Genomic DNA, 27,662 nt, shown 5'->3' on the forward strand with positions numbered 1-27,662 from the left:
GGGTACTGCTCACTTCAATCAACCAAAATCCTACAACTAGTCATTTTAATCGAATGTCAACTACAACTTATCCACATCGGTGAGTGAATTTTGATTACATGCTTTTACCAAATTAATGTTCACCTCGTTATTTATATTCTCAACTCAAAGAGCAATACCGCAACATTCCAAAGCAGCACAGAGCTGTTTCCACCTGCTGTACTGAATTTTGTGCCCGAAACGTTCCAAATTATGTAAATAGTTTTCTCTCTCCGAAAAGTCTCTCTTAAACCGTAAACCAATGTACCTGACTTGGGTCCCTTCCTCAAATGGAACACTAGGTTAGCTAACAACAAAATATCCCACCACGCACATACTCAGTGTACATAACCTATCACCATCAATCTTAGCTTTGTGAAGTGAGCATCCTGTTGTGCTCTGGAGCCTAACTGTTGTTCCTCGTTGGGAGATTCTGCCGCCTTTCATCCTGGTCCCATCGTAGTTATAAGTATAAGGATGGTCCAGCCAAAACGTGACACGGATACCGACATTGCTCCACGCTTTAGTATGATGATGGTGATGATTTTGCGGTACTCGGGTGGATGGACCAGGTCGGTTTGTAAGGACTACTCGGCACGAAAAGGTACTACTAACGAATAAATTTCACCTTTCTCGTGTCTCCTTGCTATGAACTTCGTTGGTACGCAGCAGGTCATCCCCATGCCAACAAAAGTTTGTAATTTTTCTAGAGAGAACGGATGCGAAGCTCTGATGAGGATTCAGGTTACACTAGGCAACACTGTAGTGATTCATAAACTTTTGTAATGGATTGAATAGATTATGGTCGGATGTGAAGATAAATATCCCATCTGTATCGGTCCATGGTCGACAATGTTCCGCAAGCTGTAACAAGCTTGATAAATGACAGTAACGAACAAGAGCCCAAAAAGAGAGATCGTAGATGAAATATTTTTTTTTCGTTTATTTGTCTCTGGGAGTAGGTGTTTTATTTCACTGGCATGCATGTGGTTAAAAAAACTTCGAAAATTGTCTTACATAATAAATGGACAGCCCTCATTTAAGTCTCAACCCAGCAAAACCCGTAAGGTGAATTGTTGATGTTCCACTACTTTGCTCCTTCGGCTACAGAAAGTGATTGTCGTTGCGGAGAAAAGATCCTATTTAGACCCTCATGTATTACCCCATTTTGAAATGCCACATTTGTGCGTAAATCTATTTAAATAACCACGTGTGATCTTTGATTTCATGTTTTGTCAGTTAATTGTTATTCAAGAAAAATATCTTGCAACGAAATTTTACTAACAGGAGCGAATATTGACATAGGGGATTGAAAATAGCTTTGAAATAAGCTTTTCAATTCACGTTGCATTTTAAAGTTTATTTGTTTTTGCCACAAACAAATCAAACGTTATTGAGTGGAAACATGTAGTTGTTAAGAAAGGATACATAATTTTATGTGATTCCTAAATATTATTTACCTTAAAGAAGTTTTTACAGTTGAGCAACATGAAATAGGAGAATTTTAACATAGTTACCTGAATACATAAAAAAGTGACATATATTTTGAAGAAATTCATATTTTTGTTTGCACTAAAATTTTTATCGAAGGGGGGTCCCGTAGCCTCGAGGTTACGCTTTCGCTTCGCAAGCGGAAAGTCATGGGTTCGATTCCCAATCCCCCCACACAAAAACTCCGTCCAGCCACCAGAAGACGCCGCACGAAGGACCGTGTATTGGGGAAGAGCACCTCCATCCTTCGTCAGTATCGGATGGTGACTGAGACAACCTGACCCTCTTTGTAGGCTGTTGCCTCACACGACACATAAACATGGCAAAATGAACCACCGCACACCAATGGACATCGATATGAATATGGATTGGACCAACGACAGCACTCTCCTCTACCTGCTCGGTATGAGAGAAATAGCAATAAGAACTATAAATAGATTCTGTATATATGATACTCGGCATAGTAGTGGCCAAGTGCACGGAGTGCCTAACAAATAAAAATAAGGAAAAAAAAAAAAAAAAAATTTTTATCGCTTTTTATCAAAGCGTTTGTATAATTTGTTTTTAAATAGACATCGTCTAGCATTATTGTTGTTTTCTTCTTCTTCATTCTGACGCTTCGTCCCAACTAGGACTCAATCTGATTCTCAGTTTTGTGTTTCTATCAATAGGGTGCAGAACTACTTGGGCACTTCTATGATTCACTTTGGCATCGGGGATATTTCTCGGTTGAATTGCCTGAAACTTCTCAATAAGAAGCGCTTCAATATGACGCATATTAGGGCCAAATTCGAGCTCTGTAGCTTTCAAAAGACCCCACTGTCGAAGTGAATCAAAAGTGCCAAGAATAGGATCTGGCTCCTACTATTAACTGATAGCTTTCTTTGCCAAATGACTATTTTTTGTACTCGTACATCATCTGGTAAGTAAAAAGATACATGTCCTACCAGATGAGCGTCCATGGATAAGACAAACGTTACAAACGTTAGGACTAATATTGAAATTGAAAGTGACTATATATTAGGGGCCCAAACGCAAAACGGTGTAAGTGACAGACAGCTAAGTTTGTACAAAGTTATGAATATTGCATCCAACCCCTCATTTTCATATCACAAGACTAATAAAGCATTTCATCTTTAGGATCATTCATTGTCTACTTTCGAAGTCATCTATTTTTAACAATATAAATATAGTTTATATTTAAATCATTTTAAATTGAGTTTCATTAGAATAAAAAATAGACTTAAATAGACTAAACTACCCGCCTTCTTAATCGGTGAGGTTGTTCTGTTTTCCTATTTTTTCAAGAAATACTGAAGATTCTCGAATAATGTGTCATCGCGCAGAATTTCCTTCGCTGGAATTTATTCTACAATATTGAAAAAAAAAAAAAATGTTCCTGGAAATCTTTTTAATCTGCTCTGAATATTTCTATGAAAAATGCCTTAAAACATCAGTGGGAATTTTATGAAATGATATTTCAGGAATTAACTAAATCTACTTCCAGAAGTTGCTACAAGAATTTCTGAAGAAGGTGCTTCAGGAGTTCTACAGGAATAGCTCTGAAAACCGTAAAAAAGATTCAGCAAAGCTTTAATAAATTATATTAAGAGGACTCTATGACACTATCCCGAACGCCACTACCCCGAATGCCACTACCCCGAACGCCATTACCCCGAAAGCCATTACCCCGAATGGGTCATTACCCCGAACGCCACTACCCCGAATTGGTCACTACCCCGAACGCCATTACCCCGAATGAATAACATTTTGAGACTTATTCTAGTTAGAGAGCGAGGAGATAGTTGTACGATTCCTTATCAGTATTTTACTAGTTTGGCTCAACGATGTATTTTTCATATGTTCAAAAAGCAGCTAGTTTTTCAACGAATAATTTTTTTATGCTAAGTTTTGTTTGGATTTGTTCTCTTATTTTGGTGAGATTCTCACAGCCACATTGTAATGCTCTGAAAAACAGCCTATTTCGAAAAGAAGGGTAAGTTTGTTATGAAAGGTATAGGATAGCTATAATATGCACAAACTAAGGATGTAGTCAAGTCTATTATTGGACGCCGGCATCCACTTCCTTTACGCATTTGTGTAAGTGTCGGTCTACTAGCATTAAGATCTTCTTAAAGATTTCGTTTCGTAAACGATGGTAATGGAAGATCACCCTGAGATAGTCGCTGCAAGTGTTGTTCTATGGACCCTCTTAAAGACTATCCTGATAGGCAACCATTCTGCTATAGCAACGAAACGTTAATACACTTGTACATGTTAGAAAAACGGCGGCCTCTGATTACCGCTACAGTAAAAACTATCGTTGGTTTGTGGTATCATTGATTTGAATTTCGATGAGATAACCACAATTTATTTTCGAGCCAATGAAGAAATTATGAGGCAGAAAAATGGTGAGCAAATCCATAAGCGACCAGTCTGTTTTAATACAAGTAGGTTAAAGAAAGGGAAAGTTTCTGATTAGTATTATAGCAGGATTTTCTTTAGTGAGTGTCCTCAGGACATATTTCTTTGAAAAATAGCTGTTCTATATGGAAATATTAGTGACTAGCTTATCCAACGAAATCTTGAAAGAACAGCCTTTTCAAGAAAGAAGGGCAAATTTCTGGTGAAATGTTTGCAGCTATGACGTGAATGATCGCTGCAACAACGTGATGCTTTGGCACAACCTATATTCAAGAGAAAGGAAAATAGTTGTTTAAAAACAAAATTGAAATGTGAAAACCACCAAGAAGTACAAATACCGGTGAGCACGCAGCTGTTCAGCAAGACCATATTGAGGGTTATGGGCCACACTGGGGCAGATTGCTGTTTTCGACGGCCAAAACCTCTAGTACTCTAGATATGCACCCTAGAGGTTTGGTGTCTTCGACAAAGTGTTTTGGAATAACTTGTACTATATTTTGACACATTCAGATTTGATCTAGATAAGTGAAAACTGATCTAGATCAGTTTTATCTTTTGATAGGAGTGTCCTAGCAAAAAACTTTCTTCTGCAAAGTTGTTCATTGAGGCATTTTTGACATTTCTTCGGAAGACACTTACACTCTATCACTGACGTGGATTACGATATATGACAATTTAGTAAAAACAGTCAAAAAATCGATTTTGACCATTTTTTCATGAAAAAAAAAATATTAAAACATTTTTTGTCATCAAGTATTAGAAGCTTAACTATAGCAAAGTAAATTAACATCATTCACTAGCAAAAATTTCAGATTTAATTATATTTTTGGTAAAAACAGTCTAAAAATAGTGTTTTACAAAATCCAGGATAACTTATGAAGCGGCAGATGGCGGCAGCTAATTTTTTGTATACGACTAGCCAAGAACATAAGTTTCATTGTCGCGAAGAAAGAAAAGTGGGGCCACGTGGGGCTTTTTTGTTGTTGTGGTTTGAAAATTCGATGAAAATATGTTAAACAATGCTTATATTTGTGAAACTTTTCATGAATTTATATTTTTCAAATGTATTTCTGAAACATATTGCGTGTTGACGAAGTGTTTTGAAAAAGTCATCTCCAAACTGGTATTCCAATAAACTTTTAAACGAAATTCAAGATAAATTGTCCCATGTGTGTATCTACCTATATATCTATCCTTTGATTTTTATTTGAGTAATAGTATTGTGTTTAATAAAAGCCATATTATACGATACCAGTTTGGATGACTTTTTCAAATCACTTCGTCAACATGCAATATGTTTCAGAAATACATTTGAAAAATATAAATTCATGAAAAGTTTCACAAATATAAGCATTTTTTAACATATTTTCATCAAGTTTTCAAACCACCACAACAAAAAAGCCCCACATGGCCCCACTTTTCTTTCTTCGGGTCAATGAAACTTATGTTCTTGACTAGTCGTATACAAAAAATTAGCTGCCGCCATCTGCCGCTTCATGAGTTATCCTGGATTTTGTAAAACACTATTTTTAGACTGTTTTTACCAAAAATATAATTAAATCTGAGAATTTTGCTAGTGAATGATGTAAATTTACTTTGTTATAGTTAAGCTTCTAATACTTGATGACAAAAAATGTTTTAATAATTATTTTTATGAAAAAATGGTCAAAATCGATTTTTTGACTGTTTTTACTAAATTGTCATATATCGTCATCCACGTCAGTGATAAAGTGTCTTCCGAAGAAATGTCAAAAATGTCTCAATGAACAACTTTGCAGAAGAAAGTTTTTTGCTAGGACGCTCCTATCAAAAGATAAAACTGGTCTAGATCAGTTTTCACTTATCTAGATAAAATTTGAATGTGTCAAAATATAGTACAAGTTATTCCAAAACACTTTGTCGAAGACACCAAACCTGTAGGGTGCATAACTAAAGTACTAGAGGTTTTGGCCGTCGAAAACAGCGATCTGCCCCATTGTGTGGGCGTTGAGCATTTCCTTGGCAACCCTGGGCATAGAGGCACATGTATAAAAATGGTAAATTGTCAAAGAAAGCTCTCAGTCAATAAAAGCCTTATTTTATTAAAAGCCCATTCACAAATTTTGTAACGCTGAAGGGGGCATCAAATGTTGTGGGTTGTTCTCATACATAATATGTGAAATTTCCATACAAAAAATGGTACGAGGGGGTGGGTAGGTGTAAAAAATAGCCATTTTTGGCGTCTTTGTGAATGAACCCTTGAACTGCGAAGGTGAGTTGATAAACAGGCACTCTCTCAGAAATAATTAGAAGAAGGTAGTTGCTAATCCATTAATTACCAGTTTTCATTAGAGACACATTTTCGGCCGCAAAACCAGAAACTGCACTGTATCTCATACTATTCGGGGTAATAGCTCATTCGGGGTAGTGGTGTTCGGGGTAATGGGATGGAGCCATTAAGAGTTATTGTTGCGTTCAGGATTCGCTAAATCACCACAAATGTGCCGTATATACCACAATTAGTTTGAGTTTAATCTATTACTTTTTCCAAATATTGCTCAAAAATCTTCTGATAATTCTATATGAATGTTCAAGAAACTTTTCAAGAACTACTTCCAAAAATACTCCCGGAAATTTGTCTCAGAACATATGCAGATTTTTTACAAAAAAAAAAGCATCGATTGTTTCATTCAGATATGCCATGGAGTATTTATCCATTAGTTTTTCTAACGATTAAAGAATTTTGTTGTGACAATTCTTACAGTTAGTTTTCCTGGATTTTCACTATAGATATAATCGCTTGTCAAACAAGCCAAAACTGTGGACGGTCATGAACAAACCGTGTCACATTGCATGAGACAACCTTATCATGTCTTCCATCCTCCATAAGCATAAGTACAATCGTGATCGAGTATGTAGGCATACTGAACAGATGACAAATAGCTTGATTTTTGAACTTTCTAGTGATCTTTGTTTTTTTTTTGTTGAATTATGGGTAGGACAATCCTTTGACTGCCCTACACAGGTGTTTTCGTGCGTAGTACATGTCCTACCCACTTTCCTCGCCATTGTGTCCTACAATTCATCAAGAAAACGCTCATAAAATATTTAGCTGCAGATAAGGCTCTGTCCCAGTTTGGACGTAACACTTGATGAAATTAGTTTTCAAATAAAATAATGGAATTTGTTTTTTGCAAAATATCAAAAGCTCTATTTCAAAGATCAATACGACTTAATGCAAAAATAGCCTATACACAAGAGCAGATTATTTTTCGTTTAAAATGTTTAAGGCTCTAACGCAAAAAAAATCTTTTCACAGCATAGCTCAAATGAACAGCACATCTTTTAAAGAAAATATTTGTGGCAAAACTTTTCATCGATTCAATATTAATTCTAATTTCAGAAGTGTACATCAAAAATACCGTCTATTATCGAGAGAAGGGAAAATTTGTGATTGAAATAATATTTTTCTAGCATATCTCGGAAGGAGATCACGCGTTTGCCCCGAAAAAAGTGTATATTGAATATTGGCAGGTTCTAAAGCAATTCTAACAACACATCTGGCAAGAATTGATAAAACAGCGAAACATAAAAATGGTCATCATTTAGCTTTACTAAATACAGTTAACTCTCCCTTACTCGATATTCCGTATCTCGATATCGAGTTAGAGAACCATAGTAAAAGTTGGTTTTCATGGCTAACTCGATGGTCCCTTGGAACGCAGTTGCACTGCTTTCGTGTTCTGTAACTCGATACCTCCCTAACTCGATGGTCCCTTCAATATCGAGTAAGGGAGAGATGACTGTAATAAAATTTAAAACAGTTTAAATTTGAAGAACATCCTGTTTCTTAAAGAAGGCAAATTTATAATTAATTCTATAGAAGAATGGATGCCAAAAATTATAGCGACATAATAAAACGAAAAAAAATTATAAAAAAGTGCGTTCAGAATCATCGAAGTGATTATGCTACTTTTCACCGAATGCCATTTCCCCGAATGGCTGGTTTCCCCGAAAAGTTGTGACGAGAAAGAACGATAAACAGACAAAAGAAGGAAGTATTCTGTCATTCTCAGCTATACACATGTTGACAAAAATGCTGAGGACGGTAAAACTCGAAAGAACCGCCAATTAAATAAAGAAGGGTGCATATTAAATGGTCAGTTCCACCCTGAAATGTGTAGAGTTACGACAATTATGAGTGCTAAAAACTTTTCGGGGAAGTGGGCTAGTCGGGGAAACGGGATATTCGGGGAATTGGCATTCGGGGAAAAGTAGCACAACCCATCGAAGAAACTGCAGTAGTCGATTTCTCTTTCCGCTGATAATTTGAGCAGATCAATGTTATCGATTGCCGCCCTTTTGTCAATTGGAAACAAAAAAAATATTGAAAAATAGCTCCAAACAACAGCCTATGCATAAAAGAAAGAGAAATTTATTGAAATTTTAAATCAACAGTTTTCATACTTATATTTATGGTTACATCATATTTAGAAGAAAAAATAATAGAACAATTAAAAGAAGGGTAAATTTGTGCTAAACATATAGAAATATCCAGTGCAAAAATTTGTTCCAATATTGAAACTCAAAAGAAGAATAACATTTGAAAGAAGTGTAGTTTCTTGATAAATAATAAAATACTTTTGGCAATAACTTTCCTAATATGCTAAAATTTATTCAAGAGCGAATGATTGTTGAATAAAGTGTCATTTTGTATCAATTGACTCCAAAACAAGCCTGATGTCATGTCATGTCAAATTGAGAAATTCTTGGTTTGAGACTCATTATGCCAAACGACCATTATGCCTAACGACCATTATACCAAACGACTTTATGCCAATCGACTTCATGCCAAACGGCTTTATGCCAAATGACTTTATGCCAAATGACCTACCACCAAATGGATGACCCATCGGCCTATCTTTTGAGTCAACGTCTTATGTCGTTTATTTAATCGCTACAATTTTTTTTAAAATAGAAATATAATCAAACAATATTGCGAATTTTATGTGACGAAATTAATGAAATGGTGCAATGTGACAAAATATTAGCCACTAAATATCACTCTTCATAACGTCGCTGCAATGCTTACTATTGCAATAATTCCATACTTTCGGTGGACAGTGTTTATTGATCTATATGTTCTTTAGAGCTACGTTCTTTTTACAGTAGAGATTCTGTAAGACGTTAGATATTTTTAAAGTGGTGGCGCGCAATATCAAGTGTACGGGCCCAGGTGATGCCATGGTGGAAAGAATATTATTTTTAATATTTCAAGGTTCATCTTTTGCAAACTTGCGCAATAGATGTTTCCAAACGGTTGACTAATCGGATTGCATGTGACAGTACTGAATTCTGAGTACTGGCATATTTTATTGAGTGTAATGAATATTTTCATTTGAGTGTTAACAGAAAGGCATATTTGTTTGAAAACCATTTTATATGATAGTTATTCAAAGGTACTGCAGGATTCGATGCATAAATCATTCAATAGTTGGGCTCAGGTGCCGTCTAGCTTGACAAAGCCAATATTACACTTTGATATCAAAGAGTTCTTGTATAAAAATTGGATATCAAAGAATTTACATGAAAATGGGTTAACCACAGATGATAAATAGTGCTCAAAATCCGCAATTTGGTCGATCAAAGTGAATTATCTTGATTGAAATAAAAAAAAATCTACTTTAAGACTTTTTTGTTAATTTTGTGTAAAGTGGGATCACTGCAGTGATTCACACAGTGCACTGTGGGGTGTAGACATGGTCGGCAGGAAATATGCCTAGATTACAATTCGCCACCATGGACTGACTCGATTGTTCTTCGCAAAGCGAGAAGCTTAAGCGCCATCCCGTTAGAGGACCTCCCGCTCGTGTTAATTTTATGCCCGGTCTGAGACCCGCCTAAGTTGATCCATTATACATCCTTTTAAAAGGTTTGAAGAACAATCCTGCCCACTCCACTTTCCTGGTGTCCGACTTACTAGAATTCGATAATCCAGCAGCAAACAATACTCTATATATGTATACAATACACTTTAAAAGCTCATCATCACTGGAAGATTCTACCACCGCACCACAGATGGCGACACCGATACGAATGTACATTAGTGTGGGACAAATTTTAGATTCTCGCTCCAGCCCACTTTTTGGATTGCACTTAGGTCCCATACCAACTGTGCAAAATTTCAGCCCGATCTGAGAAACCATATTTTAGCGCCGGCCGTTCAAAGTTTGTATGGGATTTACTATGAGAAAACTTACTTTTGCAAAGAAAAATCGCCAGAGGTCGCCCATTGACCTCTATAAAAATTCTGAACACTGACCTCGATAGCTATTTTTACAATGGAGAATATTGCCGAGGACCGCGAAACAATCCGACACTTGTGAAAAAAGTTATTCAATGAAAATCTATTGGTGAGGCGACGTTGATTAACACGTAGAGGAATAACAATAATAACAAAATTGGGCGAAATTTCCAAATAGTCTGTGCTTAATAACTTTTTACACAAGCATCGGATTGCTTTGCGGTCTTCGGCAATATTGTTTATCGTAGAAATACCTATCGAGATCTGTGTTCAGAATTTTTATAGAGGTCAATGGGCGAACTCTGGCGATTTTTCTTTGCAAAAGTAAGTTTTTCCATAGTAAATCCCATACAAACTTTGAACGGCTGGCGCGTAAATATAGTTTCTTCGATCGAGCTGAAATTTTGCACAGTTGATATGGGACCTAAATGCAGTCCAAAAAGTAGACTGGAGCGAGAATCTAAATTTTTCATATAACCGTGTCCCACGCTAATATACATCATTCAACAAAACTCTCAATGAAAGATGGTAAGCGCCAAAAGGAGACCGCACGTGTGAACCAAAGACTGAACATATTACGTAATCGGTAGGCTGGGCTTCATTCGTTAGGGAACAACACAGGGGATAATTTGGAATCTATGACATTTGATCGGAAGACATTTGGTCGAATGACATTTAGTCGAATGACGTTTGGTTGAAAGTACATTTGGTCGAACGGACATTTCGTCGAATGGACATTTGGCCGAAAAGGTTTAGTTGCAACAGAAAGCATATGATATTTGGTCGAACCGACATTTCGTGGAAAGGATATTGTTTGAATCTCAATAGTATGGAAACAAGTTTTACGTTTAGTCTGACTTTCGTCGAGAGTAGCATTTTTTCGCTACTACAAGAGTGATTGACTAATTGAAAAAGTATCAGCCATTTTACCAACAATCTATATGCGATTAGCAAAATTTTCCCAACATATTGATTAACCTCTTGCGTTTTTGACGTTTCATGCTACTTTCTCGATCAGGCATGTTCTGCAATTTGAGATAAGCTGATCTTAAATGGAAGCAAACCAACTTTTGTCGCCTCAGTCAGCTCTTCTACCCTTACCCGATGCATAGAATAAGCACATCTTTTAGTTTTAGTAATTCAGAGTTTCTACTGCGAACTCTGTTAATCACCCGAGGTTATCAAAACTGTCACTAATGCCGTATAATTTCTTAAAGTAATGCCGAATAATTGCTTAAGGAATGTTATTAAGAATTCACAATAAGCCAATAGGCCAAAGTAGAGTAACCGACACCTAACATTCACTTCGCTATAAAGGTTTTCCTTAAAGCAAATTTTACCTGTCGTTTTAATATTGATTTACGCATTCAAAAGTTTTACCCACGTCCGTAAACTGCAAGAGCCGGAATTCAAAGAATGATCCCGAGCACTCTCTCCGATTGTTACATCAGATAAAAATCATCAGTTCATTATGAAGAACGATGGTATTTCAAGGGAATAATAAATAATAAAAACTTTATGTTCACATCGTTGAGTAATAAAAAAACTTGTTAAGCAATTTTTACAGAATGATGATATATTTAAAGAATAATAAATTCACTAGAGCTAAATATTTCAACCAATGTACAAAAAACTACTTCTGAAAAATTCATTTGAATAATCATCGAAATCCTAGTGGCATCACTTCAAATTACAATTAAAAAGATGTATATTTCTATTCAACAACAGTTAATGCTTCAGATTATTCAAAAGGATACGTTATTCTATCAATTTTATAAAACTTAGAAAACAATAATAAATTTCACCAAGTGATCTTTCAATAATCAATTTGAAAATAAGCTTTCAACCACATTTCCGTTCATCTAAACATCATTCGACCAAAATAATTGTTCCAAAGTAATTCGACAAAATCCATTCGACCAAATGTTCTTTCGACCAAATGTACTTTCGACCAAATGTCATTTGACCAAAAGTCATTCAACCAAATGTCATTCCACCAAACGTCATTCGACTAAACGTCCTAAAGCCGATAATTTGAATATTTCCGATTTTATTTCCTATTCCCTCTATGAGTTCCTAAAATTTCTATTCTACCTAAGCGTGCTCTATAACTTAACTTGGTCATAGAGCTGCTATCGGAGACTTGTGAATTTTCCGCAATATCGCAGTGGAATCTTAAAATTCTAAGAATATGCTTCGGTATCCCAGTTGGTTCCTGTGGATCACCTACGAGCATCTCAAAACTTCTAATGACTGTTCATTTTATAAAATGGACACTTTGTTTATGCTATATTTTTTTTATTTATTGATAAAATCGAAATTGGTTTTCTGTGCATCGTTCAACTATTATTCTACAATGCTATGAAAATATAAGATCTTAGAAAATGCTTTTGGTTGAAGAGCTAAATAGTTTTTCCAAAAACTCATAAGAAAAGCTTTTCGTCAAAGATTAACATTATTTTTTCGCAAAACCAAAATCCAAACTTTTATGAACAAATTGTATGTTTGTATTCTTTACTATTAACTAAAGGTAAAGCTTTTAAAATATCAATTATATTCCACCATTCTCTGACATTAGGTAACTTAAGTGATATACCTACTTATGGCCAAATTTGCTGACACACCATCCTTTCACTCCCCACAAAAGAGAAAAGTAAAAAGCGTGTTCAAAACTAGTTTAGATTACTAAAGAAACTATATTTGTACAAACGAGAGCTAAATAATGCGTTTAAACCATAGTCTTGAGTACAAATTTTACTGTTTATGGTAGTTTTACTAAAAAGTCTCATACTTTTTAAATCATGTACGCATATTTATCGATCTACAGCAAATTGTAAATGGTTTTCTCCAAATATTTCGATTGGTAATCTCAGAATAATATAACATGAAAATAATATGTGTAAAATTAACTCGATTTTATTACAGCAGTGTTGCCAATTTTGATGATTGTCAATGTACTTTGAAAGATCTTCTAAGAATAAAACCATTTTTTTTGTATTGTGCTTTAAATGTGACGTGGGGACTAAATAAGCAACTTTTTGAAGACGTCAGTTATTTTTCATATTATTACTATATTAGGACTTCCGTCAGGACATACTTTTAATCGAAAACTCCTACTCATATCAGTTTTCTTCAAATTTAAAATAGTTTTCTCTTAAAAATATAGGAGAAAAATAATTTTATTATATCTGTAAAATTCTTGTTCCAAATATAACTTGATATTTTTCATCAGACTTCTGATTGATGTTGCTTTTGAAGAACAAGCCTTTATTGAAAATAAAAAAAAATTTCGAATTTTCCAGCCAATTTCTGACAATCATTAATTTTGATAACCTCCAAAAATCGACCGTTTCAATCGTTGTTCCATATTCGTGTGAAATTTAATTATTTTGGAGAATTTTTATTATCACAATATTGTACAATACTAGTCGAACGATGTGCAGAAAACCGATTGAAATTTCATTGATAAATTTAAAAGATACAGCATGCACAAGATGTCCACTTTATAAAATGAACAGTCCTTATCGAGCTCTTGGGGTTTCAAAGTGGGATCTTATGAATTTCTGTTGACTTCATATGGTTGATTTATAACATCTATCGAGGTCAAATCCATAGAATCAATTGAAACTCTTTTCAAATAATGATAATAGATGTTTATTTGTGTATTGTATAATACACAGTTTTGAAAAATACAGCAATGATTTCAGACTCTTATGTTTACCCTTTTGACTGGAGTCAATCATTCGATAGAAGATGCTCAACTTTGAGAGTAACAAAATTTTGGAAACTAACCTTTTTTTTCAAATTTGACGTGCAGAAGATGTACCGGTTTGACTCATAATCCAAACACTTAAGGCCAACAGTGGCTTCAAATACATCCGATAGCCATGAATTAGAAGATATTTGTGAAAATTTTAATTTCATCACAAACTATAACTGATAGATGTTGGGTTTGCTGATAAAATGGTTTATTTGAACTTGTTAAGTATTGTTTTAAGTGATAATATGGAATAACATTTTGATTGAAATGCCGAACACTATGCTCATTCTGTCTCATATTCCGAACACCTTGATTCAAGTTCCGAACAGCACGAATAAATCGTATTCAAATGAATAATTTCGCAAATAGGAACAAATAGGTTCTGATTTCCGATTTTCGACTCACTGTTAATATACACATTAAACACATTCCTAGTATGGATTGATTTTGTGGAACAAAAAATAGTTAAATTTCCAGGCAGATATGAGTTTTTTTTTAATATTCTCGAGAAGTGTACGCTACGAAACTACGAAAATTCCGCGACAATTACAAACAATCAAATTGCGGATTTTTTTTTTTTTTGATTGTATCGCCTAGTGTTATTTTTGAATCTGGGGAACCAAAGGATATGATAACACGTACTTATACCAAATGAAAGTCCGGAAATAATTCTTTACAGACATATTCGGAGACTTTCTATCTCGGTCATGGAGATTTCTAGTTTAATTCCTGAATCGGCCCATAAAATATCGAGCTGAAAATTATCATGAATTCTTATACAATTTCAAACGGCATGTGATTGATTCTGTCTCAGTGGAAATATGATGCCAATAAGATGTACTAGAAAAATAGCAGAAGTAGTACAAGAACACATACACACATCTGAGAAACGTCAAAAAATCCAATACCCTCATGGCTCGATTTCATTTTCCTCGAATTCATCTCTCGAAAACGCAATGAAACGCAAACCCATAGAACCGAACAGCAAACCCTTATGTCCATCATCCCTCTGCAAATTTAGGCTATCCATCCAATTTGGAGAGCTTCCCTTCTATTTACACATTATTCCTGCCCCAATTGATGGACACCGGCCGGCAGCTGAAAGCATTGCTGATCCTTCGATGGGAAAAAAGAAAGCCTCAAAGGAGTTCGGAGTATGCGGTGTGTGGTTGAAAAGAATTTCCCGACCCGTTTGCCAAGCTCCCGGAAGGTGCTATTCGTAGCCCCATGTACGGTTCACGTGGGCCGAAAAAAAACCCCGTTCGAGTTCAAGTTTGAAAAATGGCAAAGAAATCCTGCACAGAAGTTGGGTTTGTGAACGGTGGGTTTCGAGGTGCGGGACCAGCGCTTGAGAAGGGGGTCGATGGTTTACCGCTTTTCAGAATTAAATAATTGAATCCCAGTCAATTGCTAACGATGCGGATGATGGTTTCTCGGAAGAAACCGGCTTCTTCGGGAGTTTCGTTTGCAAAGTGAAGTGGATTGTTTGATATTAATCAAACTGATACTACACTAAAAAAAAGTTTTATTAAAAGAATCTTTTTTTTTGAACTACGAAACCAAAAAAAGATCATAGCACGTTTATCACCAAGTTCGTAATAGTAAAAAAGTGGTTTTTATGTAAGAGCCAAGAGCTTCAGAACACTTGTAGAGCCAATATTCATGAGATTTTGTACTCCGAAAAGTTGACACACGTCGACCTTCTCTTACGATCATAAAAAATCGGTTGTTAAAAATAAGGTTGAACCCTGTTATTAACCAGATGTCAAAATACGGAACCAAGATATTCGGCAAAGTTGAAGCATGATACTTTAGTTATCGAAAATGGCAAATGATTCAAAAAAATCATGTTTAGGATTCCGAACAAAATAATGTTCAGGATAGCAGAAGAAAATCATAAAATCCTGCAAAGAATTCTAACAACATTCTGCCCATGATTTCAGGAACTTCTATAAAAGGGCTACATCTTGAAATTACCATTACCAAAAAGAACATTAATTCAAAAGAAATGATTCATAAAACAATAACATAAATCATTACATCCAACCCTCCATCAGAACTTTGCATTGCTTTCGCCCAGTCAGTGGTGTGAAGCTCGTACGCGTGCAGCAGATTTATTTAATGCTCATTGTTTCTTACGCTTCCTTGAACATACAACTTTCCCGTTTCAATTCTCGTGTACGTCATATTCCCCATTCAACCATCGTCCCCGTCTAACGCCAACGTATGGCTGTGCAAGAAAAACGTGAAATCATAATGGAAACCCCTCCGGGTGATTACGGACCGAAAAGGGAGCTTGTAAATTTTTGCCTACAATAGTGACATCACAAAGCAATACACTCGATGGTCTGGTATTTTTATTTCCGCTGCCTTCCTACGAAAGAATCAAACGTCGGAAAAAAGGGAACGAAACATAATTCACATTTTTATGATCTGATACATTTTGGGGCTTTGAGATTTCTCAGGCTCTTGGTGGTCGAATGAGGGTGGAACATATATTTGAAATGGGAGCCCAACAGACCAAAAATCGACTTTTGGATTGCGGAAGGAATGCTATGCAATGTTGGGCTGAGAACGTTATGGCCGATTTTTTAAACATAAAATGCGGTCTGTCTTTTGTCTGCGTTGGAGCCCTAATAATGCTCATAAAAAGAATTCCGATGAGAGCAAAAACTCTGAATAATGCTTCTGGAGGTTTTCCGCTTTTTGAGTTTTGCCAGAGGTGAAATTTATGCATATTTTATGATTGTTTATTGTATTCTGAAATCTGTTATCATCTAATTCTCATTATTACCATGACGAATGTGTGTTCTGAAAAAGCTTGAGAAGCATTTTAAAGGATTTGGTCTCTTCAACCTCATAGGAATCATGCAAAGATTGCTACCCAAGAGACAATTGTAATCGGAAGTGTCACAAAGCTTGACTGCAATAGCAAGTCCTCTCGTGTGCTAATGGAAAAACTTGACTATGACAAATGTTTGCATAATTTACCAGAAATGTGACCCACCCTCCGAGCACAGGAGCCTACTGCTCAACATCCAAACCGAAACTGACCAGACACCACCAGGACACAAGAGACCCGAATAGACCACCCACTCGAAAAAGTACAATATTTCAATTTCATTCTAGTCGCTATGTTAGCATGTGTCCTCGTCACAGTCATTGCGGTTGCCATTACATATGCAATAAGTTTATCCTTAGGCGTTCTGCAGCTGTGGGGGCAAGTACCCTCTTTGAACGCTTTGTTAACAACATAACTTTTATTGCAACGAGTGATTATTCTAGTTCGATGTGCATCTCAAAATCTATGACAGCTTGAAACAATTTGAATGGATTCAAAACAATGGTTCAATTAAATCCAAATACTTGTCAGTATTTGCTTCACTTTAATTTCAATTTACAACCACTTTTTAACGGTCAAAATACAGATTAACGAAAGTTATGAAAAGAAATCAATATCTTCATAGGGTCACGGTGCTCCCCTGACCGTTATTATCAGAAAAAAATCTCCATCATATCTGTGCTCACCAGTCGTTTTCTATGGCTTAGTTGCATGTCTGGGCAAAATTTAAAAAAAAATCGTAGGGCCCGTTTTGAAGTTACGCCCTTTTGACCGTTAGTCTACTAATTCAAAGGAAATCTGAGAAATTTGAACGGATTTTCATTGGCCGTGATTATCACAAGAAATATACCATTAAAATTAGGTTCAAAGTTGGTTTGTTTCGTTATTTGTAACCACCTTGCGGAGTTTTGAATGAGATTATAGACGAAATTAGGATACACTGCAACCCATAACCGAAAACTCAACTCGTAAAGTACTTATTGACGTATGCTTCACTTCGATGCACAACAGGTAGCAATCAGTAGAATGTTAAATAATTTGAATCGTGAGTGTGTTCACCATGTTTATTCACCAGAATATTATGCTATAAGAACTTATTTGATTACATGATGAATTTAGCTCCGTAATGCCTTAAAGTACTTGAGCCAAACAACTGACAAATCAGTTGATAGTGAAAGACTTTTGTAGCATGTAAGTGCAAAGTGTCATTGAAAACATTTGAAAATTCTCAACGCTATTAGAATGCTCAATGGATCTTTTTAATATTAGTGTTTTCAATAGTTACATCTTAAAAAGGGCGTAACTCCAAATTTCGTCTATTTCCTCATTGAAAACTCCACCAAGAGGTTACAAATAATTCAACAAACCAACTTTGAACCTAATTTTGATGTTATATTTCTTCTGATAATCACGGCCAATGAAAATCCGTTAACATTTCTCAGATTTACTTCGAATTAGTAGACTTATACAATCAAAAGGGCGTAACTATAGAATGGGCCCTACGATTTTTTTTAAATTTTACCCAGACATGCAACTAAGCAATTGAAAACGACTGGTGAGCACAGATTGATTGATGGAGATTTTTTTCTGATAATAACGATCAGGGGAGCACCGTGAGGATATCTAATGAGAGTGTAATGATTTTCAGTAAAGTTGCGCAGAAACTTGTGAGCTTTCTAGAGCTGCCATAAATGATTTATACTCCTTAGATGGCAACGCTGTTTAAAATAAATCTCAATAATTTAGAACAACAGACTGAATACTCAATAACTAAGCTGGATAACAAGCACTAGTCAAAGTCGAACAAAAATGCAAAACTTTTATCAAAAAAATGACAGCACTGTTCTGGTATGTTAAAACTCACCTTAATTTGATCTGAGATCAATGCATGACGACATATTCAAATATTGAAGAAATTTAAGTGAAAGTTAATGCCACGAAGAGCTAATGATTAAATATTTTATAGCTATGGCAGCACTGCCTTAGGAAATAGAAAAGCGCAAGATAAAGAATTTGTATTTTTAGCAAAGCAGATGAGATCATGCCTTGATTAATATAAAATAAATGTATCGCAACACTAGACACTGTATAGTACACAGGTACAAGCAAATCAATTTATACAATCTACATGTGATGATGTATAATTCACATCAATGTTAATCAAATGTTGATTCAACGTCAAATTACTTCCAAGCTTTCCATTGATGAATCCAAATTTTTTGGTTGCTGGCAACACTAATGAATTTCATTCTTAAATTTCGGACCGATTTTAGGACTGAAAAATATCATGCAGATCGAATTTAGCAAAAAAAAAACCTGTGAGTTTTGTTGGGGGAATTTCTGAAAGACTTCCTTTATGAACCTATGCAAAGTCTTCAAACAATATTTACTAATGGAATTTTAAGGACAATAATTTGGAAAATATCTAGATACGTTCCAGTTTAAAATTGTTACGAAGTTCTAAACTACATTGTAGGAAAAATTTCTGTTGGATTTCCAGGAAACATTCCTGAAGTTATTTCCTAAGGAAAAAAAATATTCTCAGTAACACCTGCCACTTTTTCTCCAAATGAAAATCGAGAAAATTGTTGTTCTAACACAATTGCCCACACATATTTTGAATGAATATTTGTACTGATTTCTGTACAAACTCCAAAAGGTTTTTTTCGGTTCTTTTGCAATTCTGAATAGGATTTTGTCATTATCTTGAACAGTATTCTGTAAAGATCCTCAAACAGAAACAGTTGTTTGAAACCATAATCAGGATTTGATTCGGAATCCTTAACAGGCTTCGTTAGGAATCATGAACAGGTGCCCAGAATCCTGAACAGTTTTCGTTCGGAATTCTTATAGAATCGGAATCTTGAATGGGATTCAACCCGAAATCCTAAAAAAGGCTCTTTGCAAAATCATAAACAGGATTCTTAACAGTCTTTTTTTCAGGTATACGTCCTTACATAGTACCTTACAGGATTCTTTTCGGAATTCTGAACCGAATTCTTTTCAAGGTTCATTCGGAACCCTGTCCAGGATTTTGTCGGAATCTTGAGCAGAATTCTGTCGAAATCCTGAGCATGATTCTGTCGAGATGCTGTGCAAGATTCTGCCGGAGTTCTGAGCAAAATTCGTTCGGAATCCTGAGAAAGATTCAGTTGGAATTCTGAGCAGGATTCTGTCGGAATCCTGAGCAGGATTCTGCCAGAATCCTGAACAGGATGTCGGAATTCAGTTGCAATTACGAGTTGGATTCTATCGGCATCCTGAGCAGGATTCTGTCGGAATCCTTAACAAAATTTTGTCGGAGTCCTGAACAGCATTCTGTCGGAATCCTGACCAGAATTCTGTCGGAATCCTGAATAGTATTCTGTTGGAATCCTGAACAAGATTCTGTCAGAATCTTGAACAAGATTCGTTCGAAATCCTGAACAGGATTCTTTCGGAATCCTGAACAGAATTTTACGAGAATCCTGAACAGGATTCTGTCGGTATCCTGTACAGGATTTTGTCGGAATCCTGAACAAGAATGTCAGAATTATGAACAGGATTCTGTCGGAATCCTGAACAGGATTCCGTCGTAATCTAAACCAGCATTCTGTCGAAATCCTGAGAAGGAATCTGTCGGATTTATTCGGAATCCTGACCAGAATTCTGTCGTAATCCAGACCAGGATTCTGTCGTATTCCAAACTGCATTCTGTCAGAGTACTGAGAAGGAATCTGTCGTTATCCTGACCAGAATTCTGTCGCAATTCTGACCAAAATTTTTGTTGAAATCCTTGCCAGAGTTCTGTCGAAACCTTGACTAGGATTCTGTCGGAATCCTGACCAATATTCTGTCAGATTCTTAACCAGGATTCTGTTGGAATAGTGACCAGAATTTCTTTCGGAATCCTGATCAGAATTTCTGCCGGAATCCTGACCAGCATTCTGTCGTAATCCAGACCAAAATTGTGTCGTTATCCTGACAAGGATTCAGTCGATATCTTGACCAGGATTCTGTTGGAATTCTGTCGGAGTTCTGATCAGGATTCCGTTGAAATCCTGACCATGATTGTGTCAGAATCCTAAACAGAATTCTGTTGAAATCCTGTCCAGGATTCTTTTGGAATCCTGATAGGGATTCTGTTGAAATCCTGACCGGGGTTTTTTCGGAATCCTGATAGGGATTCTTTTGGAATCCTGACCAGGATTCTGTCTGAATACTGACCTGAATTCTGTCGGAATCCTGACCAGGATCCTGTCGGAATATTGACCAGGATTGTGCTGTAATCCTGTTCAGACTTTTGTCGGAATCCTGAGCAGGATTCTGTCGTAATCTGAACCAGGATTCTGTCGAAATCCTGAGTAGGAATCTTTCATTATCCTGAACAGAATTCAGTAACAATCCTGACCAGGATTTTGTCAGAATCGTAAACAGAATTCTGTTGGAATCCTGACAAGGATTCTGTCTGAATAATGACCAAAATTCTGTTGGAATCCTGACTTGGATTGTGCGAAATCCTGACCAGGATTCTGTCGAAATCCTGACCAGGATTCTGTCGAAATCCTGACCAGGATTCTGTCGAAATCCTGACCAACGTTGTGTCTGAATCCTGACCGGGATTCTGTCATTATCTAGACCAGGATTCTGTCGTAATCCAAACCAGAATTTCGTCGGAGAAGGAATCTGTCGTTATTCTGACCAGAATTCTATCGCAATCCTGACCAGATTTTTTATCGGAATCCTGGCCAGAATTCTGTCGAAATCCTGACTAGAATTTCTATCGGATTCCTGATCTGGATTTCTGTCAGAATTCAGACCGAAATTTTGTCGGAATCCTGAACAGAACTCTGTTGGGTATCCTGATCAGGATTCGGTCGAAATCCTGAACAGAATTCTGTATAAAACCTGGCAAGGATTCTATCGGAATCCTGACCAGAATTCTTTCGGAACCCTGATCAGGATTCTGTTGGAATCCTGAGCATGATTCTGTTGGAATCCTGAGCAGGATTCTGTTGGAATACTGAACAGGATTTTGCCGGAATCCTGACCAGGATTCTGTCAGAATCCTGACCAGGATTCTGTCGGAATCCTGACCAGGATACTGTCGGAATCCTGACCAGGATTCTGTCGGAATCCTGACCAGGATTCTGTCGGAATCCTGACCAGGATTCTGTCGGAATCCTGACCAGGATTCTGTCGGAATCCTGACCAGGATTCTGTCGGAATCCTGACCAGGATTCTGTCGGAATTCTGACCAGGATTCTGTCGTAATCCAGACCAGCATTCCGTCAGAGTCCTGAGAAGGAATCTGTCGTTATCCTGACCTGATTTCTGTCGCAATCATGGGCAGATATTTAATGAGAATCCTGATCAGAATTCTGTCGAAATCCTAACCAGGATTCTGTCGGAATCCTGACCAAAATACTGCCAGATTCTTAATTCTGTCGGAATATTGACAAGAATTTCTTTCGGAATCCTAACCCGAATTACTGTCGGATTCCTGACCAGCATTCTGTCATAATACCGACCAGAATTCTATCGTTATCCTGACAAGGATTCTGTCGATATCTTGACCCGGATTCTGTTGGAATCCTGACCCGCAATTTTGCCGGATTTCAGACCAGGATTTCGGTCGGAATCCTGACCATGATTCTATCGAAATCCTTACCAGCGTTCTGTCGTAATTCTGACAAGAGTTTTATTTTAGGAATCCTAATCATTATTTTGTCGGAAGCATAACCAGTATTGTATCCGAATCCTGACCAATATAATGTGAAAATCCTGACCAAGATTGTGTCGGAATTTAAAACATTTATCTTTTAGAATCCCGAGCAGATTTATGTCCAGAACAGGACTTTGTTGGAATCATCATTAATATTTTTCAGTTTTTTGGAATGTATCTGTTGAAATCATAAAATGGATTTAGTTGAAATGCTGAGCAGAATTCTGACGAAATCCTGTACAGGTTTCAGTCGGAATCCTGAACCGGATTTTGTTGGAATCATGAATAGTGTTCCGTCTAGAATTCCAACAGTAACAAGGATCCTGAACAGAATTCTTTCTATAATGAAACAATTCTTTCGGATTGGTGGACAGAATTTTTTCGGGATCTTGAACAGAATACGTTTGGATTACACAGGACTCGTATAGGAATCCTGAACTAGATTCTGTCGAAGTCCTGAAATGGATTTTTTCGAAGTCTTTACAGGATTCTGCCGAGTCATAAACAGGTTTCTGTCAACGCTGAATATTTTCCTTTTGGTTTGATGGGCTAATTTGTTCGATATTGTGAGTAGAATTTTATTTGTATATTACATAGGATTATAACACCACTCCGAATATGAATAAGACGAAACACTGGATAAAATTCTATCATAAATTTGAACTGGACCCTACAGGTATTCATTGTTATTATTGTTTCTTGATTATTTTTTTAAATAAAGTAAGTTCTGCTTTGAGTAATCACGTGTAATCAATATTCATGTTGAACAAATTCATGAGTTTATTAAAATCTTTAAACAAAACTTATGATTGTAGGATCATTCAAGATTATTCAAGATAAATTAATTGATTTGCATTGACACTCGAAACACGCTGCCATTCACTTCTTTAATTTGCAATACAATGTAATTCCACTTTTCATTTCATTAGGTTGACGTAACTTGACAGTTTAGACAAATCGCACAAGCAGAAGTAGTTTCATCCCCCATCCTTCTAGAGAAAACAATGCAGCAGCATTGCATCTGTAAAAAAAAACGCAACAGCACAAGCACGGGCAAAGAGCACAAGAAATAAAGTTTATTTCTGGTGCTTCCCCTACCTCAAGTGTCATTGGGAGGAGTCGAGGCATGAAAAGTAGAATGAAGTGCATTTTGAAGGTGGTGTCCATCTATTACGAAATGAGAACGAATGGAATTCTGTTTTCTAAAACTTACTTTGTCAAATTACATTTTTTCTCTTTGGATATCAAACTTAAAGTTTCGTTGTTTATGGAAATGTTCTCTTCTTTCGAGATGCAGTCCTTGAATGAATAAATAAAGCTTCTTGGAATGGAGCACGAAAGGAAGCGATACGTGAACAGAGTCGTTGAACAGTTTCACTCAAATTGAGTTGCTGAATTTTCATGTGTCTTCTCCGAATTGAATTACACACAGGAAACTACTCTGCTCGAAAAACTAACAGGAAAACTAATCGGTAAGAAACCGTACATTTCTTGTTGCACAATTTGAACTTACCCTTGTCCGAAGAAGAAGACACACAATCCGGATCCTAGGTGGATAAAATCCAATAAAAGATTTCTTGTGCCTCGAACCGACCGTACCGTCCGACGGAATCTTATCCTTTTACTTGCTAGATCTTTCAGCCTGGCCAGCAGGAGTTATTTGATCCGATAAATCTTCTTGTCAAGACAATCTACTCCGTATCTCGTTTCTCTATTTTTTGTAGAGCAAAGCTTAGTATAGTAAGAAACTCGAATATTTTGTGCTGCAACTTCTCACTTTCGCCCCTCCCTGAACACTTCCCACACTTAGCACTTTGTTTCGTACTATTTTTTCTTTGGTGCCACTCCTATGATAATTCCCTTGCTTAAGAAACACTTGGCCACCTTTTTTTTGCCACAATTCGTTGCCAGCAGCAATTTTGCACTCGAGTACAGAAGAACACTTCGCCTTGGACTGGTTTCGCTATGTGTGCATGTGGGTGATGTCAACTTTTAGCCGATTATGAGCTCTTCACTATTTTCAGCCACTTGCCTTTTTGCCTTTCGGAATCTCACTGTTAAATCATATTTCACGTTTTCCATGCAATTTTTTCCACTGGGTTACAGAACTCGCACAGGGATTCCTCCGTTTTTTCTTCCTTGGAAAGAACAAGCACGTACAATTCCAAGCTCACTTGCACGTGCTTTTCCGCTATCTATCTCAGTTTTCTTTCAACGACCTCAGAACAAAATTTTTCGCACTTGACTTGAACTCTTTTGCTTCTTCTTCTTCTCCGTGGTTCAGAACCTTAGAGACATGCACCGCTACAAATATTCCCCATGCAAACCGATGGAGTGCACTTTTGCAGCTGCACTATCACACTGTTGAAGACCCTCAGCTCCACCCACTTGTACCTTCGGGAATCGATTTCCACTTTAACCCTCTCCGCGAAGCACGGTCGCCAGTTCGCCGTACACTTTACTGAACTACATCCGTTTGCTCGAAGGCTGCTTCACTACTTTGGGCGGCTCCGATAGTGTGGTGAGAAATTCGATTTAGCTACGATTCCACCATCCCATGAACCCTAAGCGAAGACACCGGAAGCCAAACGTGGTATCCTGTCTGGGTGGTGTGTGGCGGGCGGCTAGTTGAGCAACAGATTATGCCTCCTGGGCCGGATATCTGCTATCGTTTGCACACTGGTTATTGGAGACATGGTATGGAACAGGGCAGCTGAAATGAAAAGAACGTAAAATAGATACTGTAGAAAGTTGGTGTTGAAAATTATTGCTTAAGCATCATGCTTTCTAACCAACAGATAACTTTTCACATCTTTGCCCAATGCAGTACCAAAGTTTCAAATTTCAGAATATTAAAAATGATTATTATTCTGCTTATCAGTCCTGAAAAAATCAGACACTTTTCTGGTCTTCATCAGAGGATGAACCGCATTCGCAATATTGGTTTTGGTCGAATTGAATACCCAGTGATGAATCTAAATCAGGCTATAAATCCATACACTTCATAAAAAGAGCATGATTTTGTTTATTAAATCTTCAGCTTATGAAAAATTTCTTATGTGTATGAATTCCGGGAGTATAACTTACAGACTCACCATCTGATTATTAATTAGGCACAGTACGATTCATTGAAAAACAAATGAGCTGTGGCACTCCCACAGAGTGGCAGATAATGTCTAAACATGGTGAAACTAATAAGGCTGATACGTGCTACGCTATATGGTTCTAAATCAACTGTTTGAATTGCAAATGTGGTGTCAACCTCGTTTACAATGTTAACCTATACTGGACTGGGGGCCTACATCTATGTTTCAAAATTCTGTTACTTTGTAATAGGGCCATCGATTTTGATAAAATTTTCAAGGAAAATCACAAATGAGTTATATTTTTGATTCAGGAATTGAGTATTTTGAATTCAATAATAGTTTAGGACTCATGTTCAAATTTGTTGTGGTACCTAGGGTATTGCATAATGAAAATTATGGAGGGAATGCAACAAACCTTGTCGAAAACTTTTAAAAATCAATGTAACTTTGTTTAACTTGACAGAAGCTGTTTCGATTTGGAGACTTTTGTGTTCGTTCCGGAAACATGGTTACCCGATATCAGTTTCGGCCATTTTCACAATATTATGCATTGATATCTTTCGTTAGAAAAAAATTCAGGATGTGAATAAATGCTAAGTCATGAACAATGAAGTGATTTTGATCATTTCCGTAAATTTGGTGACAAGTTCCGATAGGACTTCTAATGGCCAATTTTGGGACCTCTTGTCCAGTTATCGAGTGACATTTGTGTGAGTTTTGCCTTACGACCCAACCGGAATAATGAACCCAACCCAACCGGACAAATGAAATATACCATTTGTCGTATGTGTATGCAATATTCTCCTAACTCCAGACAGTTGATGCATCAATTTTACACAAATTTGATCAAAAATATTACTAGGATGCTCCAACAAATCCATCACCGAGTTCCAAATTTTCAATGCATGAAACAAAAATTAACCTCTTTTTTATATTTCTTGAAAATTTTATTAAATTCAGTCGAACGATTGACATATGGACAAAACAGAATTTTGAAATTTAGATTTCGGCACCAAGTACTGTAAAGGTTAAGGAGTGTGCAAGGAGACACGCTTTCCAATTTACTGTTCAATATTGCACTCGAGAGTGCTTGCTCATGCATGCTCCTTTACTTGCCGGCAATACATTATTGGAAAAGATCTCAGGTCAATGAAGGAAGACTTCAGGCGTCTGAAGAGAAAGACAGAGAGAAATCTGACCATTGATTTTACCAAAGTGAAATACATGCTTGCAGGTAGAGACAGAGGTAGGAAAATTAATATTTTGGCTGAAGACGTAAAGTCATACGATTATGGGTTCTTGCGAATATTATTTAGCGTATTAAATATGGCAGACTTCAGTGGGCTGGTCACTTAGTGCGAATGTTGGAAGAAATTATTGAAAAAAAAAATAATATTCGGTAGGGAACCATGTAGAGGTCAGCGACTTCATGGAAGACCACGAAAACGCTAGCTGTACTTAGTAGAAATAGACCCTAAACGTTCCGGGCAACTGGAGAAGTATCGCCAAAGAACGACAAAGTTTGAGCTCTACAGCTCACCAGTATTCGCCATAGCACCATTTCTCGACACCGCAGATTAAATACCGTTTAACAATGCAAACAACATTCTCAGACTCCAAAATTAGTTGCGCAAATAATAAAAAGAATTCATATTACTCACGATTTTAGCTTCCTTGAACCATAGTTCGCTATGGAGTTCCTTAACCCTCTAATACCCAAATTTTTAATTTCGATCTAAGTATCATTTTCCGCATCTGAAAACGATCGCAAATTTATTAATTCCGGTTTTCGATTTCTCTTATTTTTATTTTTGAACATCCCTATCCTTTTTCATTTTTTGCGCCTCTTTTGATTATTGATTTTTGACAATATTGAATAAAAATTTGAATTCTTGCAGTTTTGAAATTTTTGTTTTTTGTTGTTTTTCCTTCACTAACGAAAAATCAATTTGAAATTATTTCAAGTACTCCAAATTCTTCTTCTGTGATTGATTAATTGTAGAAAAATACAAAATGTTACAATTTTTTGTATTACAAGTTCAATAAAATTCAGG

At 36.5% G+C, this 27,662-nt stretch overlaps 1 protein-coding gene across 6 annotated transcripts in view; it reads right to left on the reverse strand.

Moving 5' to 3' along the window:
• Positions 1-27,662, reverse strand: part of LOC5579251 (kazrin) — a 330,370-nt gene that overhangs the window by 206,101 nt on the left and 96,607 nt on the right. For all 6 annotated transcript variants that reach the window (XR_002499542.1, XM_021840643.1, XM_021840644.1 and 3 more), the window contains exon 2: positions 24,036-25,235. The gene's annotated coding sequence lies outside the window, so the exon portion shown is untranslated. The remainder of the gene's footprint in view (positions 1-24,035; positions 25,236-27,662) is intronic.

This window comes from Aedes aegypti, chromosome 2 (assembly GCF_002204515.2).
Source record: "Aedes aegypti strain LVP_AGWG chromosome 2, AaegL5.0 Primary Assembly, whole genome shotgun sequence".
NCBI classification, from domain to species: domain Eukaryota; kingdom Metazoa; phylum Arthropoda; class Insecta; order Diptera; family Culicidae; genus Aedes; species Aedes aegypti.